The sequence below is a fragment of the Aquila chrysaetos genome, chromosome 16 (genome assembly GCF_900496995.4).
Source record: "Aquila chrysaetos chrysaetos chromosome 16, bAquChr1.4, whole genome shotgun sequence".
Lineage (NCBI taxonomy): Eukaryota > Metazoa > Chordata > Aves > Accipitriformes > Accipitridae > Aquila > Aquila chrysaetos.
This window is the reverse complement of record NC_044019.1, coordinates 7,729,627-7,747,172: the sequence shown is the minus strand read 5'-3', so window position 1 is coordinate 7,747,172 and position 17,546 is coordinate 7,729,627. Positions and strand designations below refer to the sequence as shown.

At 49.4% G+C, this 17,546-nt stretch overlaps 1 protein-coding gene and 1 long non-coding RNA gene across 6 annotated transcripts in view; one reads left to right on the top strand and one right to left on the bottom strand.

The window, feature by feature from the left end:
• The window catches only part of SCMH1 (Scm polycomb group protein homolog 1), a 76,113-nt gene extending 67,184 nt beyond the window's left edge, over window positions 1-8,929 (bottom strand). For 2 of the 5 annotated variants that reach the window (XM_030039235.2, XM_030039242.2), the window contains exon 1: window positions 8,807-8,929. The gene's annotated coding sequence lies outside the window, so the exon portion shown is untranslated. The remainder of the gene's footprint in view (window positions 1-8,806) is intronic. The other 3 variants (XM_030039241.2, XM_030039243.2, XM_030039238.2) reach the window with 2 other exon arrangements.
• Window positions 6,145-17,000, top strand: LOC115351865. Its single transcript, XR_003926929.2, has 3 exons — window positions 6,145-7,811; window positions 13,800-13,935; window positions 14,673-17,000. It is a non-coding gene; the product is annotated as an uncharacterized LOC115351865 (long non-coding RNA).
• The last annotated feature ends 546 nt before the right edge of the window (window positions 17,001-17,546 follow it).

The following is a 17,546-nucleotide window of genomic DNA, read 5'->3' as shown; positions in this document are numbered from 1 at the left end:
CAAAGCTCTTGATGGAAAATGAGCCAAGATAACAAAGCCATCCCTCACCCCCACTGTAATGCTGGACAGCAGTAGGACTGTCAGATTTACAGTGTAGGGGCTTGGATAATGCCCAAGTGGAATCGGTTCCTCCTGTCCTGTCTGGGGCACAGGCAATTCACCGTCAAGCAAGCTGCTACCTCCTGCCATGCTGGGGGACGTGTGGCATTGTACAGCCACCCAACAACCTCCATTTTGGGACTGCAGAAATGACAACATGGACTTCACCTCTGAAGACATGTGACAAGCCAGGAAGATCAGCCATCTGTCACAGTTTATTACCCCTGTGGTAAGAGCCAAGGGCTCCAGGCAAGCAGCAAGGTGGTGGCCTCGCAGGTCAGAGATGATACCTGTTGCCAATCAGTCACCAATATCTTCTGGATGATGTTATGTCAACTGTACATAACATGAGGTACAGCAGATATTCTGCTACGGGGAAGAAAAATATTTTACTGAGTAATCTGCACACAAGGAGAGAAATACTAATAGCACCAAAACCTGAAAGATGTAAACTTCCACCACCTAGGGAACAATGTGGGAACCCTGCGTTACACTGTTACTGAACTAGTAAGAACTACTAACAGAGATGTAAATTAACAACAATCCCAACATTTGGTGGCTGATAGCACATGACTACACTAGCAGAGTTTTCAATCTTCCATTCACAGCTGATACTCTAATGGAGACCCCCACCTGAAAACTTTTTTTTAATGATGCTGCACTACCACAAAGAGTTATTTTCTTTAAGAGTCTGACTAACAACTCAGATGCAAGCTGATGACAAGGGTGTCTCCACAGTCTTTTTGAAGGCAGGCGCAAGCTTGCCAGACACCAGAAACTCTGAGCTGGAACTGTGCAATTGCAATCAGTACACCGTTGCCCAGCCCAAACGCAGCATCATGCAGCTACAAGGCTCCCAGTTCAGGGCTGCCTTGCACTGGGCTTGGTACCAGCAAAAAGCGGGGAGTATTGCTTTCCACCTGCCAGGTACCTTTCAACAGTCTTGCAGGTCTGGAGAGCTAGCATAGGCACACACAGAAAGGGCATTTCTTACCAGGCTGTAGAGACATCCAGCCACCAGAAGTGTTCAAACAACTGCCTGACAACATGAATGTGCTCTACGTACACATGACAGTGAAAAGTTTCACCAAGGAACTTCTGCAGAAGCAAAATGGAAATAAAATTATGAGGTTTAATACATAATGAGACTAAAGACTAAAGTGGCAATGATTTCCAGGAGCTGGGCAGATAGGAGGGCAGGAGCACCATAAAGGCATTGTGCACATTTGCACATTGCTGCAGTCTCTCCTTGCAGGGCTGCAGGAACAGTCAAAAACAGGAACAACAGTACAAAAACACAATCCAGGAAAACATATGAGCCCCAGAGATAACAATTAGCAGATAATAGTGGCTAGAAAATACAGTACAGAAGTAGGATAACTGTGTTACAGAAATATTCATGCAACACAGAGGTCTTCAATATTGTTACTGCTTTACGGCTAGGAGTCCACCCCAGCCCATCCGGGCACTGCGAGGCAGTAACTCTCATCCCAGGAATAATTTGAGAGTGCCTCATCCCTTTTCTTAAAAAAAAAAAAAAACAAATCACAGCCTATTTCAACCGTAGATCCCTCCCTGAAATGCATCGTAACAATTTTATCAATGATTGAAATGAAGAAATGTTCTAACACCTTGAAGTTATTAGAAAGACCCATCGTAGTATGGAAAGATATGGGAAATCAGCTGCAGATTGTGAAGTTCCACAGCAAATGCACATTTCATAAAATGTTCAACCACAGGCAAAGGAGACAAAACCCCACCCCGTGACAGAAAACAATATTGTGCTCCTTCCTACCCAGCAACAGTTTTATCAGCAGCATCTCTATATGACGTTTTGAAGTAATGTAACTTTTAATGTCATATTATTGATTTTTATAAAATGTATTACTAACCAAAAACTCTGTAAGATGTTTGAGATGTGCATTTTGTTATAGAAGTATGAGACAGCCATGGAATTTGTGATATACTATTTTAATAAAACACACATCACTTCAAGTACCATGCTTCCACTGACATCAGTTACGGCCAATACAGCACGAAGAGTCGGGACTAGGGCTTCCCGGCTGCCACGCACATGTAATTAAATATACGGCAGTGCACGAGGGCCAGCAGATGCTCTCTGAACACAGAAGGGAAAGGTAGAAAGGAAGATCAAACTCTACACAAATGATTGTTTTTACATTTACAGAATTTTTCATCTCTTTGGTAGCCTGCCAGAGAGAAGGTTAAATGTCAAAATGATGGGGGTTAAAGTACAGCAATACCAGCCTGAAATCAAGCAAAGCTCCTTAATCATCTGAATAGTCAGGCACTGGAGTAGATTGCCAAGGAAAGTCTGAATCACCATCATTGGAAATCTTTAAGAACAGCTTAGACAAACCTCTAGGAAACAGTACGTGTAGGTAATCTTTCAAGGTCACTTCTAGAAATACTGAAACAACCAAGACTCTCTTCATAAGCATATATGTGATCACACAACTACTGCAGTATTTCAATGGACTGTAGCACACTTTTTTAAAATTTGCTGGAACAAGACAAGAAAAAAAAAAAAAAAAAGGCAAACAAACTCAGAATACACAGAGAGCGGCAGCCTCCAGGCTGCGGGAACATTCGCTTGACTTATTTTTAGAAAGTGGAATTGGTGCAACTTCCTCCTCGGTCCACATCAGACTTCATCAGCTCTTCTGCCTGCTCATTGCACCTTCACTTAAATAATGCTCCATGTGTGTAGAGCAGAAATTTCTCCTACCTTACGTGTGCCACTTGGGCAGGAAAGGCCACACTCTGGCGAAAGAGGGGAGCGGGGAGGGGAGGGCCTCTTTGCAGCAGCGACAGCAGGGAGGGGAGCGCCTGCTAGGAGATGCCCAAACACGCTGTGGAGCCCACCCAGCGCGTTCAACCCGAGCTTGGGGAGCCAGCCTCACCCTAACGCCGTCACCTCTGCAGACCGGCCAGTTTCAGGAACATAAAGCAGCACGGTGTGGACGGCATTTCGTGTCGCTGGGAGCCAGAGCCAAGCCCGCGTTCTTGCCTCGGAGAAGTGCTGCTCGTCCCCGTCCCCCCACGACGTGCGTGCAGCCCAGCCCGGCTTCCTAAGGACTCTGCTCGCGGGCTGCTGGCCTCCCCTGCGGGCTGCAGGCAGCAGCAGGCTGCAGGCAGCAGGGGACACGGGGAGGGCAGGCAGCCTCTGGCAAGCGGCCCAGGGAGGCTCTCCGACCGCCAACAGCCAGGAGGTAGTGGAGAGGGAACACAAGCCGCCCCCCCACCCTGCTCGCTGGAGACGCAGCTGGACACGCAGCTGGACACACGTCCCACTGCTTCAAACGCAGGCGGAGAGGGCTTAGTGTGGTGGGAGGAGGCAGGGGCTTGCTCGAAATGGGGAAGGGAAAGAGAGGCCCAGGAGCAGGAGATAAGGTGCAGCCGTCGCACAGGGGGAGGTCAGGGCAGATAAAAACTGGCACTGGGTGCTGGCTCCTGGGAGGCATTGCAGCACTGCTTCTTCCAGGCGGGCAGCGGGCAAGGCGATTGCAAATGGCATCCGAAAGGACCGTGGCTCACTCGGTGCAAACCAGCTGCGGGCCGAAGCAACACTGGGCTTTTCACCCTGTGCAGCGCTCTGCCAATGCCAAACTGAAAGAAACAGCACAAGCATCCTCCAGCTCCCCCCGAGACGCAAATTCCTTGCTGGAAAGCAACCACTTTTGCCAGCAGGACCCTTCCCTGGAGCCAAACATCAGCAGTACCCTGGAGGAGCTCAGAAGGGTGAGCCTACCCCCCACAAACCCAAGCAAACCGCAGCAGATGTAGCTCCAGCAATGTGTGAACCAAATTTGTCCCCTTGCCACGATAGCCAGGAGAAGGGACCTGACAGAGTGTCCGGTGCAATGCTGGAAGGGCCAGGAGAGGGGAGGAATTGCATGTTTCTCAATGGGCAAAGATGGAGCTTCACAAATTTCCACTGGCATCTACTCCTACGCTTTCCATTGTTAAAAACAAAACCGAGCCACAGGGAGGTTTCTGGACTGTTCACACTGTGTCAGTCTGGAAAACATAAGAGCTAACTGAAGTTGGGTAACTTGGAGCACATTGGCTGGGAGAAGGTACCTCCAAAAGGAGGTAGGCTTCTGACTAGTGCTAATACCATTCGATTTATAACACATACAAAAAAACTTCTGAGCAAGAAATGGACAGGGGTGTATGTAATTCAGAAGCACAAGCTTGTCCCAGGGGAAAAAAAAAAAAAAACAAAAAACCAAACAGTCCTGCGCTGAGCTCTCATGTCAGCTCCCTTGTGTTGGTAATGCCCATATTGACTTATCTCTCCTCTCGTTTCCTTATCTCCAATGACCAGTTACCAACCAGACAGAGGAGCTGCAAGGGTGGCTTACTGCTGCTGCTGAAGTCAGATCTCAGGAAGACAAGTGCTGGTAGACTCCTCTACAGCAGCTTAAGACATCACCCCGTCCATCTGGCCTGTTGGACAAGGCTGCCGTGCAAACAGTGGAGGCAGCAAAACGGACGTTCATCTTTTCCTTCAGTTCACAGCCAAATTCTTGAACTTTTGCTCAGGATGAGTCTGCATAAAACCGTGAGACTGTGCACAGCAAGAGCAGAGGCACAGACACAAACTCTGCTTAAATCCCTGCTACAGTGGCAGAAACATTTGGTAGGTGTCTGAGTGAACCCAGCAGATTACAATACTGTATATCACAGCATCTAAATCTGCTAGAGGTTGTCTGCCAGAAACCTTTGTAAAAGAGCTAAGTATTATTCTGTTTTTTTAAGGAAATTTAACGCAGATGGAGATCTCTGGGAATTAAAGTTTTCAGCACCAGCCAGGCTGCAGCGATGCCCCTGCACCGAACTCTCCTTCTGCTTGGTGAGAGCTCACAACTGAAGCTACCTCTAAATTTTCTATTAACAGAGACTGCTATGCAGGACAAGCAGCAATGCAGCTTCGCAAACAAGAAGCAGTGGTGATCTCCAGTGCTCATGTGCCCCCACCAGATACTGTTTTGACACCACCAGCTCAGGCCACTAGACATGGACAAGTCCTGTTTGCTCCAAGCCCAAGCCCAGCAAGACCTGGTGACACAGATGGAAGATTTCATGTGTTTCCTGCTACTTTCAGGCTTGCATTATCACTTTAAACATTGAGCAAGCATTTATAAAAGTCTCCCCTGTTAGATTATTTAAGCTTGGTAAGAAAGGAATTCTTTACAAATATATTTTTTAAAAAAAAGCATTTTCCTTTAGGACTAGACCCTGTCAACCTGCAAATAAAGTGGGATGAAACGTTGTTCATGTCACACAGCTTAGAGTGCATGTGCTACACCAGGGCATACCACTGAGGCAAAGGAAAGGGTCAGAGTTACAGTTCCACTACACTAAGAATTTAACCGTGGGGATGATTTTTACCTCATCATGTTTCTGAATTATATAAAATAGACACATACGCAGGAGATTAACCACCTTGCAAAAGAAACTGGCAGCCAGAGCTGCTGCTCTGTCCTCAATGCATTTTGCTTCATTTCTCATGGACCCCTCCTGGCCATCTTGTTAGGAAACTTTTCAAACATATATGGACAAGTAAACAACTCAAAATCTGCTTGTCTCATCACAAACTGCATTTCAGTCGCAGCCAAGAAAAAAAAGGAAAAAAGACAGGGGGCTAGATGCAAACATTATGGCTTTAAGAGACCCAAACATGCCAAGCTTTAACTTACACCAGCTCCAAGCCCACACCGCTAGAACGCTACTCCAGGTTTTGCAAACATGAGTTCACCAAGCCACTCCAAGTCCTTTGCCACAAACGCACAGTTCAACATGCAAATACACAGATGTCTGATCTGCATTCTTTTTTCACATAACAGTACTTAGACATACCCAAAATGGGGTCATTTGGGCCCACTTATTACAACCGCTCCACAGAAGCTCAACTAACACAGTCCTACCAAGCCCAGCGTGACCACAGCGCTTTAAGGAAAGTGTGGATTGACAGCAGAGTCCAGAGAGGGGCAGAGATCAGCTGTGCAGGCAACAAGCCCATGTGAAAAGAGCAGAGAAACAGAGCTTGTTCAGCTTAGGAAGAGAAAAAAAAGTCTTCAAATACTTCAAATTTAGATGCAGAGATGTAGGGAGTGTTGTCCACGTGCCCTGGAGATCAGAGAAGAAGGAACAGACTTAAAGTGCAAGACAAAGATTTAGATTAAACACCACAAAAATATCTCTAATGGTGAGGAGGCCCGAGTCTCGGCGTACATCATCTGCACAGGATGTGAACTGCCAGCAGGAAGAGCCTTAAAAGAAGAAACATTACTCAGGGAGGGTTTAGCTGTGTACCTGACCTTACGCCCGGGTTGGGAAACAATGATGACATCTCTGGAGGTCCTCTCTAGATACACTGTGCCTGAGGCTATGAAACAAAGTCTCAGATATTTAATATCTAATTTAAAGGTAAATTAGATACACCACAAGGACACAAGCCCCAGACCACCCACATCCTAGTCTGAAACACAGCTACTTGATGAATAACATCAACATTTTATACTCTAACAGCATCTTTCGTTTAAAGACACCAAACTGTGCTGCAAAATTCATGAGAAGTGACTCAAGAGTTAAACATTATTAAAATTTTAGACACAGGAAAACCAGGGGGCACAGGCTCATAACTTGCAGGGGATGCCACTTGTGCTCCTGTTCTAAACTGTGCATTTGCTTTCTTTTAATTAGCTAATGACCTGGTTTATTTAATACCAAATATTTGACTATAAAGCAGATTATCAAGATGTAGATTTATCATTTCCTAAGATGTAAAATACTGAAACAGGAGGACCAAGAGTCAACGTATCTCTCCCAAATAAAACACACTTTAACCCTTAATAAAATAAATGCTTTAAACAACACAGAAATACCTGTATTTCCCTCTTGCCCATTGTAAAGGACTCCCCTATTTTTGTCTGCATTTTCATACCATCTACTGGGCAGATCCTGAACTACCCAACGACACAGCACAGGCCCTGCAAGGCTGCATCCCATGGCAGTTCATCCCCAGCTGAGCCCCCCCACGAGCCAAGTTTTATTCCCCGCATTAGCAGCAAGCCACAAGCCAGTGCTTGCTATGAAGCACAAGGGAGGTATGAAACCACCATCCCATACTCCAAATATTTCCAGCGAGCACATGGGGACACTGCAACCCAGCCAGAAAAAGCGTGAGGGGAAGAGAAGAGGAAGGCAGAGAGGAGGAGGAGAGGCAGCCGTCCCTCTGCCAGCAGCCTCAGTACAACCCGCCGCATGCCGTCGCTCAGGCAGTTGAACCGAGGTGGGAGAATATTTTTCCCCAATATTACTGGCTGCTGAAGAGGAGCTACCACATGGCTGTTCTCAGCCACTCAGTGCACAGTGTTTACTATAAACAACAACAGTAAACAGAAACAGAGCCAAAAATCAAAGCTGGGTACCCCGGAGCTGAGTCTCCACATCCTGACTTCACCCATGGAAACAGTTTAGTATTCAGCTGCTGAACCTAAAACATCCAAGGCCAACGAGAGGCAAGTTGCTCAGCACATCCGAAACTTAGGCTGCCTGTTTAGATTTGCTATTTCTACCTGTAGTAGTCAAGACTCCAAACTGCTGCCATGGTTTTATACGGGAGCTTCAAAGAGCCTGTGGATTAAACCTGAACGGCGTGCGGCAGGAGCCAGCCTGACACGGTATGTATTTTTAACCACCTCACTGTGCACGAAAAGCTCAAACCTTGTCTTACCCCCAGCTCTGTTCAAGCGCTCGACTCGGGGGGGCTGTGAAGGAGGCACAGACGTTTCCCCAGGGAGGGTGGTTATGGGATTTCTCCGTCCGGTTCCCAGGACCACCCTCGACACCTCCAGCGGCAGGGACCTGGCGGCAGGTCCTGCTCAGAGCATCGCCGTCCGTCTCCACAACACACCGCGGTGACAGGAGGGTTTCACCGATGTCCTAAAGGGCTCGGGGGGGAGGGAAGGGCACAGACCTTCCCCGGGCACAACCCGCAGGCAGGGGCCACCTCCTGCAAATCCTCCACCAGCTCGGTCTTGCATCCCTTTTCATGCAAGGAGTGTCCGGCTGATAATAAACGGCGCCGGGGAGCAGGGCAGGCTCAGGCGGTCCGCAAAAACCGCTCTGAGGCCTTCGGGTGAACATGATAACCGTGGCCCGGTGCTGCTGGAAGAGCTGCTGTGCCCCGTCCCCCCGCGCTGGCAGGGCCGTCCCGGTCGAGCCCTGCCCGGGGACACCGGGAAGAACAACAAAGCCCCTCGAAGGTGCTTCACCGGGAGCTACAGCCCGCCCGGGAAGAGGCGGGCGGCCGCCGGGCAGGCGGGGGAGGCCGGCGCAGACACCCCCCCGGGCCTCTGCCCCGCCGCCGGCGGGAGTCGCGGCGCCGCCGGGGAGGCCCCGGGGGGGGGGGGGCGGGGCGGGCCCTGACGGGCACCAACAGGTGTCGGCGGTGACAGGCCGCCTCCGGCCCCCGGCCCCCGCGGCCCGGCCCCGCGGGTGAGGCGGCGGCCGGGCCGCGCTGACAGGCGGGATCCGCGGCCGGGCCGGGCCTGCCACGCTGCCGCCGCGGGGCCTACGCGCCCGACCCCCGGCCGGCCTCCGGCAGCGCCTCGCCGGGCCGGGCCGGGCCGGGCCGGGCCGCAGCGCACGGTGCCGCCCCCGCCGCCCCCCTCACCTGCGCGGCCGCCGAGCGCTGGGGCTGCTCAGTCCCTCGCCGCCGCCATGTTTCCGATGCGCAGTGAAGGCGGGGAGCGGGGGAGGGAGCGCGGACAGACCCGGCCCGGCCCGGCCCGGCCCCGCGCCGCCCCCTGCCGCCCGGGACGGCGCCGCCACGCGACGCTGGGGGGCAGTTCGTGAGGGCCGGGCTGGGCTCGGCTCGGCTCGGCTCGGTTCGGTTCGGTTCGGCCCGGCCCTACGAACTCCCCCCGGGCGTTGCTGAGCACTGTGGGCGGCCCCACGCCGTGTCCACTCGGGACTGGTCCTCACGCAGGGGTAGACCCCCGTCCTCACCCCACACTCTGGGCACGGGGCAGACCCTCACCGTGTTCCCCACGCCTGCGGAGGAACCCGCCTGTACCCACCCGGGACCCTCTGGGCACAGGGCAGACCCCCACCATGATCTCCAGCCTGGGTATGGAGCCCGCCATGCCCACCCAGGACCTTCTGGGATCAGGGTAGACCCCCGCTGTGAGCCCCAGCCAGGAGATGGACCCCCAGCGACCACTAGAGACCCTCTGGGTACCGGAGAGTGATGTCCATTCATGTCTGGGTCCCCACTGGGGACAGCCCTGTGCCTGCCCCAGGCCCCACTGGAGACACCCGGGACCGGGTTGGACCCCATGCAGCACAGCCAGGCCCTGGGGACAGACAACCCCCAGATATTCCCTTTCCTCCCACCCTGAGCAGGACCTCGCCCTGCACGCAGCCCTGCAGCACCCTTCCAGCTAGAGATACCACAGATGTACCTCAGTGCCCCAAATCCCCCCCAGACAGAGTAAGACCCCTTTGACTCCTGGCTAAAAGGATACCTCATGCTGCTGTTGTATCTCATTACCTTCACGGCACCATCCCCAGCTTGCATCCAGTGAGACCCCTGTGCAAGCCAACCCCATGAGCACCCATGAACCTCGGTGACCTCTCCTGGCCTGAGACGGACCTCCCTGTAGACCTCCTCTGTCCTGTAGAGCAACCAGAGCCTACACTTGGTACCCCAAAAACATCCCCTAGCACCTCTTAGCTAGGGAACCCCCTATGTGACACATGGCTACTGCAAGGGCCACCTTTGCCCCCACAACCCCCCATCAGTGATGTCTTCCCCCACATCCCTTTGAGCCCCTTGCACCGACACACCCACAGCGCCTCACCAACACATCTATCTGTAGCAGAGCCCACCATCTGTTCGCCCCAAGCCCTCCACCCTCTGTCCATTGTAGCCACCTCCCATCCTTGCAGGTCAGGACACAGTGTTCCTGGAGCCAGGTTCCCAGCTGAGAATGCCATTTCCCATTTGCTCTATGCAAATATTCTGGCTGCTGGGTTTGCCATGCTGAAGACCCTACTATCACAACTAAAGAAAGCCATTCATCTTAAATAGCAAGCAGGTCACGCTGCAGCTGGATACAGAGTATGAGATCATGTCCTCTCTCTGCTAGCTGGATTGCCAGGAGAAAAAAAATTAAGAAATTATCGGGTTCTGGAGGTCCAGTTCTCATCTTCTAAGCTGCTTATGTGAATGGTCAGTGGACCTAAAGGACCCCTGCTAGGTAACAGCGACTTCTCATGACCCAGATATTTCACTGGGCCAATGGAGACATCACTTTGGAGTGACTCACAGACATATGTGACAAGTCTTCTCAGGGAGAAAGCACCTGAACACTTTCCAAAGTATGTGTACTGACATGGCCAACATCTGAGTCTCTCCCTGAATGATTTCTTGTTCTGGGGGATTACATGGAAACTTGTGTGTTTTAGGTTAAAGCTGAAGCAAAAGATCAGAAGGAAGCATCCCTGGTGCAGACAGGGCTTGGTGGAGTTTGGAAAGGCTGTGCATGAGAAAGCTCTGCCAAATCCAGGGCTTCCTACAGTAAGTAGCTTTGTTATATGCGATGGAGGGAAGGTAAAGCCATGATTCATCTGTTTACTGCCCGCTGCCAAATCTGCGATACCTCCCGTTCCTGGCCAGGAGCCCACGCTGATGCTGAGCAGAGAGGCACACAGCGAGCAAGGGCGCTGGTGGTGCAGTGAGAGGGGGGAACCTTCCCACTGCTGCCCATGGGGCAACCCATCAGGGAGGTCTGAAACCACCTCAGCCCATTCCTGTGCTCTTGCCTTTTCCTTCAGGGAAGTTAATGCCATCTCCTGTGTTGGGCAGAAGGCTGCAGGAGGGTTCCCAAAGAACAGAAATGGATGGCTGGCCTCTGTCTACTGAAGACAAGAGGCAACACAATGTAGGTGCTAACGCTGTCCTGGTTCAGATGCTGGACTTGGTCCAGCCTATGCAAGGCTTAAGATCCTGCCCAAGGCCAAATGAGCTTCTGCCTGGCCAGTAGCTAACCTCCGGGGTCCAGCAACTAGTCCACAGCTCTTCAATCCCTTTCTCAGGAAAAGAAAAGGGATCAGCACTCTCAGAGCAAAATACAACCTGTATTTGCCTGTTTCTCCCCCTGAAAAATTAAATAAAGACCTATACTTCATCTAATGGGATGGGATTTCTAAAGCCTGTGAAGAAAACTCTCAAAGAGTGAGCTGTTCCAGAACTGCTGTTTGGAGGTTTCTCATGTCTTTTTCTGAACAGCAGTACTGACCACTGCTGAAGACGAGCACTGGCCTGGAAAACCTCTTGTTCCTAAAATATTCACATTGAAGGGATGGACAGTTGGAAATGCTGGTGAGGACTTTTTTTTTTTAATATGTGGAGTACTCAGTTATGGTAGGACACAGAGGTGTGTTTACTTCCATATCAGGGCTTCACGATGCTGCCTATCAACCTGGCATCTGAGCACCTTCCCTATAAATTCAGAAGTATTATCAATGCTCCTCATGGGTTTCATCAACTCTGGTATTTCCTCATTTCCACAGTAATCAGGATTTCATGAATGGAATAAATGCGCACAAGCTAAGAGCTGCAAGATGCAGACAGGAGAGAAATTTCCCCATTGACTTCAATTTGGAGTTAGCAGCAGCTGACTTCAGAAGGATTTACATATGACATCCATATGAGCACCACAGGAATTCAGTTTGATTAATATTACAATGGAAACGAGCCGCAGAAATGGTTTGCCATTTATTATGAAGTGTTGCCAAAAAAGCTCAAACACATTTGCAGTCTGCTTTGGGCCAGCTCTTGGAGAGTGCCAGCACAATAAATGACTGGGAGCTAACCACTACAGAAGGGCACCAATACCCTGATGCATGTGGTTTCAGACACACCAGAGCAGGACCTTCAGAAGGAGAGGATGGAGGTGAATATAAGGCAATGTGACTGGGAAGAAAACCTCCTGCTGTCTGTACTTCTCCCCTCTGTCTTCCTCCCTTGTTAGTGCCTTTCAGCAATCCGGGACCAGACTTCCTCCTAGGCTGGTTCCCACTATTTGCAATTTTCCCATTATATCATTGACTTTGTTTTCTGCCAGAAATTGATCCTGAATCTGGCATGGATGGTATAAATATAGACCATGTTCTGCTAGAAAAGAAGCCTAACATCCCATGATCCATGACCTTCTTATCCTGAATCTGATATTTAATAAAAAGGTGAATAATAGGGCACAGGGATGGATGCAGAGGAGGATGATCTAAAGGAACATGTGCACACAGTAATCCTGGCTCTCTCATCGATATGTTTTTTGACCTGACATCTCCCTTGGAGAGAGAAGGTGGGAATCTCCTCCCCATGCCTTTAAAAGGCAGGAGGAAAGGTTATTTACAGAGTTGAGAGCCCCGACAAGCAGCAGATCACCTTGCAAGACCTTCTGTACATTCCCTTTCCCAAAGCAGTCTCATATTGAGACCAGCTGTTGAATTGACCTGGGATATGTCTTCCCAAAAGGGTTCATTTTTGTTCTGAAGATTTCATGGGCTGTAAAATCACCTTGTATTCACAAGTAAGCTCTTTTGGTAGTGAGAAATCATCTGGCTTCATGTCCCAAATATTTGCAGGCAGGTCTGCCTTTCCCTGCCAGATTGCAGAGTGATCCTCTACAGGAAGGCTGCATGCTGCAAACCCATGCAAACCCACTCCCCTTTCAATCTCCTTGTGAGGCAAAAGAACAAATTTTCTCACTATAACACATTTCTCTTTCTCCTATTTCTGATAGCTCTTTTCAACTATTTCTATCTATGTGGAAAACCACATCCACTGTGGACACCAAGCTTGGGTGCAAAGCACCAAGGTGTTACCGTACCATATTCAGAGCTCACCCATCCCTGTTCATCATACCCACTCCTCTCCAGTATATGCACCCAAATTTAAGCTAAACCCCCTGTGTTACAGGGTCACTCCTGCAGTACAGGTCTGCTTATCTCACCCCTAACTTCTTCCCAGAATTGCTGCTTTCTTGAGCACAATTGCCTATCCCATCCACCACGGTTTTGTTGCTCAGCACCCCACCAAGCTTGGGTACATATATATCATCTTTCTGTTATTCTATATCAAACTAGCCAGCCCATAATTATCTGATTTCAGGCTCTTGCAATAGCTCAATACCAGCACCCTTCCTGTCTCAGCAGTTGTTTGGTATTTCAAAAGCCCACTATATACTTCCGTCAACTCTTCAAGGATGCTTCTGTTTGGGTTATCCAGGCCTAAGTGTAAAAAAATAAGTTTATTTTGAGTGTATGTTATTTAAATTTCTTGGCTAATAGCAGTCTTGCAAGTGCCTCATCAGCCTTATGTATTACAAGAAAAATGATCCAGTTTCTCTGCAAAAGCAGAACTTAGGAAGTTGTTGAACACCTGATTTGTTACCGCTGTTAATAAATTCCCTATGTCTGTTAATAGATTCATATGGGTTTGAATTTTCTTTGTTCCTAGATTATTCTAAACATTTCCTACTGTTGCTCTTTAATCCCGCCAGCCACGAAGACTTTCCCTAACAGCTTGTTTCTTCTATTCGTACCCTTCACAAATTACTGCACATCCTAATCCAAGCCGACCTCTCATCTTCCCGTAGGGATTCACGACTCAAGAGTCCTCTTTGATCCACCTATGGGAAAGAAACGCCGTTCCCCAGGACGTAACAAGCTGCTGCAGATGGGTCAATAGCGCTGCCACTGCTGGCTCACAGGCTGCCAGCCAGGCGGCATGGGGTGAGTCAATCCCTCGGTCTGCAGGGAAGGGGCAGGGGCTGTGGGACTGAGCAGCAGGGACACGGAAGAGCCGAGGCACGCTCGCTTACTGCTCAGTGGCCTGTGTCAAGAGAGCAGAGGGATCCTTCCTGATGCTTGCAGGCGCAGCTGGATGTGGGAGAATATAAATCACGTCCGTAAGTCCTGTCCTCCGATGCCCGGCACACAGGGGTAACACTAAGCAGGTCAGAGCTGGATGAAAATTTTCATCAGTTTTCTCTTGCACAAAAAAAAGAAAAAAAAAACCAAACCCCAACCTTCCTCTTCCCGTCCCGTCTGACCTTTGAAACCAATTGTTTGAGGTATTTAATTTAGTAGGGAAAGTTCTCATGTTCAGTCCTCCTCTTGCACTTTCTCCCTTCTTTCCTTTTTGCCATTTTTCCCAACACAACACCTGCTTTGCTTTTCAAATTATTGTAAAAAATTTCAAGCAAAATATTTTTCTTTTCAGAATCATAATAGACTATTGGAATGAGGAAACAGCTCAGGTTATTGATTCAATTTGATTCATCTTTTCTTAACTGCCTGGTGCATTTCTGGCATTGCTCAGATTCAGGGTCATCTTGGACTCATTGAACTTGGATGATATAAAATGTTATTATTTATATGTCTTGCTATTTGTTTGCCCTTACTGCTCTTTGACTCATATGTATCAATTTGTGATGATCAGTTTACCGTTTTTTCCCCTCCTTTTCCAGTGAAACAGGACAGGATTCCTGTTGCTCTCCTCCCAATGTTGTGACCATTTTGAGTATCTGAAAAAGTTTCTCCAGGAAGTCCTCACCTTCGTTCAATTTTTCTGACCAAATTTTACCTCCCCCAAAATCTGGCCAATAGCTTGCAGCTCCTTCAAAGCAACAGACTCATAGACTGCTGGCTGGGATCACCCTCCCAGTGAGCATGGCACCTTTCTAGTCTCTTCAGAACAGAATATCCCTTTAGAATACAAAAAAAAATTATTATATTATTTCATGCTAATTTAAGGACTACATAATCAACAAACCAGAATGCAGAGTCCACAAGTGACAGAAGGTTGTATGTGTCTTTTTGGGTAGCTTTTCTTTGTGAATCTGGTATGAGTTCATCTAAGTACTGCTCCAGCTTGGCTGGTTGTCCTTGGAAAATCTGTCATTTTGGATCGAGGAGGGTGCAAGCTCAATGACACTGGATATTTTCAAGTTGACACTCTGGAAAACCTAAACCCAGGACTCACAACGGAGTTAGCTGGGAAGCTGTCTGATTTATGAATGGTGAGATTTAGCAAGCCTTGAAAACTTGGAAAATCCCAAGGGACTGGGGGATTACAAAATTGTCATGATGGTTTGAGAAAGGAAGCCACGAACCCAGATCAAATGGTGGGAAGGATAATTGAGTTTCTACAGCTAAGCGTTGGCTAAACAATGTAATTAATGGCTTTTGGCATGGAAAGCAGGTCTTGCCAGACAAATTTATGGTCTTTGCTGTGGAGATTGGAGCTGGTGAAAACATCCACGCTGGTCCAGGCCATGTCCGAGCAGTTTTAAGCAGGCACCTTGGCAGCACCATGAGATAGGGAGACTGAATACAAGTCAGCGTGGAAATGGTACCACCAAGGAAATCATTAAATGCTCTAAACTAGGAATGTTAAATGTTACCTGCCTCTGGCTTCATGACGGATGTCCCTACCAACACCAGCACCTTGAGCTGAAGGAGAGATGCTGTTCCTACTGGGACTAGAAATTAGAAAGACAGAGCTATGGATTCATTTTATTAAAGATGTAGATGACAATCATAAAATCTACAGTAACATTTGCAGATGAAAAAAAGACTGAGCAGAACAGGTTACTGCTGCAAAACCATCAGGATCATGAAATAGTCCCAGTCCAGCTGCTGTGTTTGAAGAGCCATCCACAAAACCACACCCAAGAGCCAGGAAAACACGTTCCCCAGGATGAGAGACTCTGTCTCACAAAGCATCATTCAGGGTGGCTTCAGAGTCATTCTGTGCATCTGCCTGACATTGGGTTTATAAAAGAATAGCAAGAAGTCAGGAGTGACCTAGATCTTTCACACAGCATTGGAAAAGCTATTACAGGAACACCGCGGCAGCTCTGCTGCCAGCTTCCAATGAGGCCTGTAGGAGCACAAAAGAGAGTTGGAAGAAAAGCTACAAAAGTCTTCAGGGGGCTGGAACACATCCTTGACTTCAGGTCAAGGAGCTCTTCACACTTGGCACAGAAAGCTGAAAGATCTTCGCCGTGGCGTGCCCCTCTTGTGGGGAAGTGGCTGGATGGTGCAATGGGATGGAGGGGCTGGGAATGGAAACGTGGGTGATGCAGAGTGGGAAGAGCTGCCAGTGTTGGGGGTGGCCTGACCAGGGCCAGGGAAACTGAGCACCTCCAGCCAGGCAGTGCTCCGAGTCACGTTTTTGGGCTTTACCCTTCATTGCTGACCCTGGTGGAACAGGGTAATTCCTGCACTGAAGCAGTGATTATATTTAAATACCACACACTGAGCTTCTGTTTTTATCTGCAGAAAGACTTGTCGTGCCTTTCTGGGTTTTCCTTTCTCCAAATTACTGCAGATCCATCCCACCTGGAGATGGAGTGTGGTGGACCCTGCTTTCACCTATGATGGAAAGTCTCCACTGGCCCTGACCGATGTCTTTTAACCAAGCACAAACCCTGGGAGGAATCTGCTCCGTGGGCTGGCAGAGACCTGAGGGGTTTCCATCTCACTGAAAGCACGTGGTTTGCCATGTTCACCTGTGCGGGTGTCATGGTGGATCCCACCTGATGCAGTGGTCCTCCTGGTCCCTTTCTGCTGGCAGCTGGGTCTTACAGGATTGAAATAGTTAGCCTCACTACAGTCTTTGGGCTCAGTAGAGAGTATTTGGGTGAGACTGTGATGTAGGACAGATAAAGTAAGTGCAGTAAGTAATTGTTACTTTTGGCTTTAATTCTTGCAGCCCCTCTGTGGGTAGAAATAGCTGCTCAGCCCATTCATCTCTTCCAAATTAAATAAAATTATTTGCTGTTTGCATGTGAAGAGCCTCTTGCAGGTCAACAGATCTCAGCCGCTTTCACTCACCCTGTGCCTGGCTGCCGTGGTGCCATGGCCCGGCGGGGGTAAATCCTGTAGCTAGTGATAGTGGGAAAGCGGGGCCAGCCCTCGGTCCTTCCCACGGAGCTGGCAGTGCTCCGAACTCCCCTGCTTCAGGCAAGCCCTCGCTGCAAGCTCCTTGCTCCGGCAGCATCAGCCGCGGTGCCGCACAGCCGCGCACCGTGCTGCTGCGGGCGATGCTCCCCGCTGAGCTCGCCTGCTCGCTGGATCGACAGTTGGCAACCATTTCTAGTCTGCATTTGCCTTTTTCTCGTCACTACTTGCAGGAGATCCTTGGATGCTTGCTCTGCTCAAAGCCGGTTGGAAAAATCATTTTGGCGAATTAATTTGAGCGAGTTGTTCATTCTGATTATTGACGGGTGACCGGGCGCTGCGGGGGTGCAGCTCCCAGCACAGGCGGGTGCTGGTGGCCATGGGGAGCCCTGGGGCTGGGCTTGTAAAAGCGATTTCCAGGGCATCACTTTGTTTTC